At 53.8% G+C, this 5,687-nt stretch overlaps 1 long non-coding RNA gene across 1 annotated transcript; it reads right to left on the reverse strand.

Moving 5' to 3' along the window:
• Positions 1–1,991: 1,991 nt before the first annotated feature.
• Positions 1,992–5,319, reverse strand: LOC125133925 (uncharacterized). The gene is made up of 3 exons (XR_007136529.1): positions 5,232–5,319; positions 4,660–4,778; positions 1,992–4,062 (listed from the first exon to the last, which is right to left on the reverse strand). It is a non-coding gene; the product is annotated as an uncharacterized LOC125133925 (long non-coding RNA).
• Positions 5,320–5,687: the final 368 nt, after the last annotated feature.

Genomic DNA, 5,687 nt, shown 5'->3' on the forward strand with positions numbered 1-5,687 from the left:
AGAAGGGGGTGGCTTCCCAGTTCCCTCCAGCGCTGAGGTTCTGGAACTCGAAGCCCCAGGCCTGCCCTGAACAGTAGAGTTACAATCCAGGTGGGAAACAGGACACGTGGGCAGACGTGGGCAGCAGTGGTCAGGACCACAGGGCAGCGGGAAAGGGCGGGAGCGGGAAGCCAGCGGAGCCACAGCAGCCAGGGCACCCAAAGGATTTTCAGGCAACAGTGAGCAGACTGGTTTAGACAGAATAGAGGTTGGCCAAGGGGAAAGATAAGGCCAAGCCCCGAGGAGCTCAGAGTGGACTCGGAGCACAAGGCCTCCTTGTGATGCAGAGGGATGTGGCAGAGAGGTAGACAGCGGGTGTGCAGCAGCAAAGGCCTTGCAGGCCAGACTGAGTAGTTGAGGTTTTATCTTATAGGCCAGTGTATTTCAAAGTGCCTGCTCTCCAAAATCATCTGTGGGAATCGGTAAAAAAATACAGTTTCTGGAGTTGCTGTCGTGGCGCAGGTGTTAACAAACCCGACTAGGAACCATGAGGTTGCGGGTTTGATCCCTGGCCTCGCTCAGTGGGTTAAGGATCTGGTGTTGCCGTGAGCTGTGGTGTAGGTCACAGACGCGGCTCGGATCTGGTGTTGCTGTGGCTGTGGCGTAGGTCAGTGGCTACAGCTCCAATTAGACCCCTAACCTGGGAACCTCCATATGCCGCGGGTGCAGCCCTAGAAGAGACAAAAAAAAAAATACAGATTCCCTCTAAAAAATCATACAAATGAGCTTATTTGCAAAACATAAATAGATTCACACACACAAAAAAAAAAAAACTGGGAAAGGGAGGAGGGATAAATTAAGAGTTTGGGATTAGCAGATGCACACTACTGTATGTAAAATAGACAAATGAGGTCGTACCATATAGCACAGGGAACTATATTCAATATTTTGTCAGACTATAATGGAAAAAAACCTGAAAAAAATATACATCTGTGTGTGTATGTGTATGTGTGTAACTGAAACACTTTGCTGTGCACCAGAAACTAATACAACATTGTAAATTGACTATACACCAATTTAAAAAAAAAAAAAAAAAAGCACAGGTGTTCCCATTGTGGCACAGTGGAAATGAATCCAACTAGGAACCATGAGGTTGCGGGTTTGATCCCTGACCTCGCTCCTCAGTGGGTTAAGGATCCGGTGTTGCTGTGAGCTGTGGTATAGGTCACAGATGCTGCCCAGATCCTGCATTACTGTGGTTGTGGCCTAGCCCCGCAGCTGTAGCTCTGATTCGATCCCTCGCCTGGGAACCTCCATGTGCCGCCAGTATGGTCAAAAATAAATAAATAAATAAATAATAAAAATTTAAAAAAATTTTTAAATGTAAAACGTACATATGTGAACAACACCAAAAAATATAGATTCCCTGATCCCCACCTCAGCCCTGTTGAGAAAGAGGCTCTAGACGAGGAACCTGGGAGTCTGCATTTATATTACCTGCCTGGGTGATTTCTCTGAATCAGGCAAGTTTGGGAAGCACAACCGAGTGAGAGGCTGAGTTGCTGAACAATATTGCAGGTGGGGCGGAGGGGACGTACATCCAAACGCTCCTGGCCAGGGGACACGGGCTCCAGCCTCAAGCCGTCCAGGTTTGAGTCCTGGCTCCGGCACGTTCCAGCGCTGGCCTTTGATCTTTATTTCCCACCTGTAAAATGGGAACAATGCCAACACGCACCTTAAAGGTTAATCATGTAGCCACAGCAGAGGGGCTCTCTGAGCAGGGGGTGGGCTGGGAGAGCAGAAGCATCTACAATCCGCCTTAGCATCCATAGACTGCCCTGGGTTGTTTAGATTTTATTCATGCACTCATCCAACAGTATTTATGGCATCTCTTGGCCACGTGCCAGTCAAGGCTAGGTGCCAGGGATACAAACAGGAACCAGAAAGACACCATCCTTCTCCCTGCAGAGTTTATGTCCCAGAGGAAAGATGAAACACAGACACACAACAGATAATTCCAAGTCATAACAAGTGATATGAAGGAAATCAACAAGAGAGGGACCGGAGAAGACAGCTCTGAGGAGGTGATATTTATGAGAAGGTGTTAACCTCGGGAAGGATGAGAGACAACGGGTCTAGGCAGGGGCAACAGCATGTGCAAAGGCCCTGGGGAGGAAAATCCCATCGTGTGGTGCAGGAACTGAACCAGTCTCTCTGGGGGTGGTGACCGAGGGGTCAAGCGGCACAGATGATGCTGGAGAGGTTGACAGGGGCTCGGTCATGCAGGAGCTTCAAATCTGGGTTTTATTTAATTACAGTGAAGAGTCTTTAAGCTGTATAGTGATGTGATTCGATGTGCATTTTAAGGAAATCCCTCCAGCAGCTGTGCAGAGGATGGATGGGAGGGAGGAGAGGGACACAGGGAGACCTTCTGGAAGGTATTAATCCACGAGGGTGGCAGAGGGCGGCAGAGAGAGAGGGGACAGAGTCAAGCGGTTCCTGGTGCAGCACTGGCTCCACCTGCAGAGGCGTGGGCTGTAGGGGAAGAGAGCAAGGGGCCAGGGGTCAAGGGTTCCCAGGATCCTGGCCCTCAAGACAGGTGGATGATGGTGCCTCTTAGTTAGCTGGGGAGCCTAGGAGACTGGGGGGCGCCCTGCTCTTGTCAACTACCGGTGACACATGAAATCCAACAGTACCCAGAGACACAAGCCTCAAGCCAGAACCCTGCTGCTGCCTTTCCCACCACAGGTCCAGGGCTTTCCAGCCTCCCTGCCAAGGGATGATCTCAGGAAAGAAGAAGGTAATCAGCACACACCTGTCCCCCAAGGAGCCTGCGCATGGTTAGTATTTGAGAACACGGAGTCTGGAGCCAGACTGCCTGGGGTCACATCCCGGCTCTGCCACTTCCTGGCTTTGTGACACCAGGCAAGTTACCTACCCTCTCTGTGCCTCTGTTTCCCCATAAAACAGGAGATGATAACAGCACCTACTTCATAGTGTTGATGTGAGAACTGAACACAATGCTTTGTTTGGCGCTTAGAAGAACAGCTGGCACAGAGCAGGTGAGAAGAAATGTTAGCCTGGGCTGTGAGTGATGCCAGCACGGTCTGTGGCTGCAGGTCACCTTCATTTGTTAGGCAACAAACAGGCCCCGCGGCCCGAAGGCTGGCCTTTGAAGTCAGGGGTCCAGACCTGCCTTATCCACTTAGCAGCCGCATGGCTTGAGATAAGTCGCCCTCGGAAGCTATAGCAGGTCTCTGCCAGCCTGTTTCCTAGGCAGGGGGCAAGGACCCGGTGAGCTGGTGGATGGGTGGAGATGGGGCATGAGAAGTGCTACGAGGGTGGGACTTCTGTGTATTCCCACGTGGCTAGATCAGTAACCAGCCGGGACTGTGAATCTGCAGGACAGGACCTCGGAGCAAGGTGCCTGCTCAGAGCTGTGGGCGGGGACTCAGGCCCAGCTCCCTCCCTGCAGAGGTTCCTCCAGGACCAAGCTTGCTTGTCCCTTGGGAACATTAACCGCGATGCTCAGAATGCTTCCCTTTCTTCAGGAGAACTTAGCAGGATGCTACACACCCCACAATCTCCTTCCACTTTCCTTGCCCTCGGGGCAGGTCTGGGAGCAGCCTCTGCTTTGGGGAGTGAGGACCCTGAGGGCCGGAGATGCCCACAGTCCTGCAGAGCTTGCAGCAGGGGCTGGACCAGTCTTCCGATGTCCCGCCCGGGCACTCCCTGCCCCACACTGCCTTCATCCCCGCCTGCCCCTGCCCCGCGGGGCTTGCTCATTCCCCAGCTCTGGTTTCATGTGGAACCTCTGCCACTGGCGCTTCTCTCCTTGATTTCTTCCACGTATTGTCCTCTTCCTTCCCAAGGAACGGCTCAGAGATGCTTCTGCGACCGCAGACCCAGCCTTCCAGGCTTAGGGCTCCCAGCCTCCTCCTCCGTGGATGCCCATCCTGTCCAGCCTTTTCCAGATGTGCCTGCCTCCGTGATGCCCACTCCCTGTGGTTTTTCCACAATCAGGCCCTTTGCTGCCTTCGTTTCTCAGGACTTTACAGGGCTCCAGATGATGCTAGTTCAGCTCTTAAAAGAGAAAGTCAAAAGAAATGGAAAAAGAAAAATGATTTCCCTACCCACCCAACCCCAGCCACACGTTTTTATAATCTGCTCCAAACTCCTCTGCTATAAATGACTTCATTTTGACTGTTTTACAAGCAACTTGCCCTTAAAACGGATGGGAGGAGATGGCCTGGGAAGGGGTCTCTGGAGAGATCAACCAAATCCCAAGAAGCGTCACAGCCCACACAGCCCCCAGGCACAGCCCCCACCTCCCTCCCCTGCCAGCACGGCCAGAAGGCTCCGGCTCTGAGAGGAAGGGCACGGGGTGGGCAGAGGAGACCCAGGCCTCGTCCTGACCCCGCCTGGATCTCGGTTTCTCCATCTACGGAAGAGGGACTTGGACTAGGTGACCTTTTAAGGACTAGTTCCACCCTGGACGACATGCAGCCTGGGGATGAGGACCAGCATCTGGAGGCCAGTCGGGGACGGAAATGAACCAACGTCCATGCTGGGCCCTGGACTGGCTGTGAAATACCCAGAGAAAAAGTGCTCACGGCTCCTGGCGAGATTGGCGCCTAGAGCAGGAGAGGGTGGCCCGTCAGACGTCACCTCCCAACACACCTGGAAACCTTCCATGGCTCCCCATCGCCCTCAGGAAGAAGAAGTGCAGGTTCTCCAGGCTGGTCCTAAAGCAGCTCTCCAGCATCCTTCATCCGCACCTCGCCTCGCCCTCCGCGAGCCTGAAACACCAAAACACTTCCATTCATTTCATCGCAGTCATGCGCCCCTCTGCAGCCTTGCCCACACTGCCCCTGTGGCCTAGAGTACCCACCCCGCAGCCTGGAATACCCACTCCCTTGGCCCCCCCCGGGAGTCCCAGCCCCCCTTCTCGGGATCCCCTTAGGCACTACCGTCTGCAGGAAGCACTCGGCATCCCCAGGCTGAGCCCCACAGCCCAGCACTGATCTCCCAGTGTGTGGCCCAAAGGAGAGGAAGCACTGGGTGCCTGGCTGAAGGGGTGTGGGGGCAGGAGGAAAGGGGAGAGCATTCTAGACAAGGTCCCACCCAGAGACAGGATGTCAGGGGACAGTGACAAGGCCGTGGGAAGGGAGATTAAGATGAGGCTGGAGAAACGGCTCCCCTCCCACCCCGAATCCCCCTTTCATAGAAGCCTTGATCAAGTAACCTCTCACCGCGAGGGATGCTCTTCCCGATCCTTCTGCTTCCAGTGCAGGGTAAGAGTGGCGGTGGGAATCAAAATCTCCCAGTTCTAGGGTGTCCTACGCAAATTGCTCTCTCTCTCTCTCTCTCTCTCTCTCTCTCTCTCTCTCTCTCTCTCTCTCTCTACGCCAAGCAGACCCGGCTTGGGGACAGGGCAGGAGAGAGAGAGAGAGCCGCAGTCCCGGGATGGAGAGGTGGCCCAGGAAGTTAGGCCACTTGCCCAGATGACACTGCACTTGGGGGCAAAGGGTGCATTTAAAGGAAGAATGCTTTAAAATAATACTGGCGTCTAAAAATAGTGCGGGGCCTGGCTGGCTGACTCAAAGGGGTCAGGTTTTATGGCTGCCCCCATCCGCTTTTCCGGGACGGTGCAGCGCAGCCGGCTCTGGTTATAGTTTTTCCATAGGCTCAGCTCAGATTTCCTTGTC

Source organism: Phacochoerus africanus, chromosome 8, assembly GCF_016906955.1.
Source record: "Phacochoerus africanus isolate WHEZ1 chromosome 8, ROS_Pafr_v1, whole genome shotgun sequence".
NCBI classification, from domain to species: Eukaryota; Metazoa; Chordata; class Mammalia; order Artiodactyla; family Suidae; genus Phacochoerus; species Phacochoerus africanus.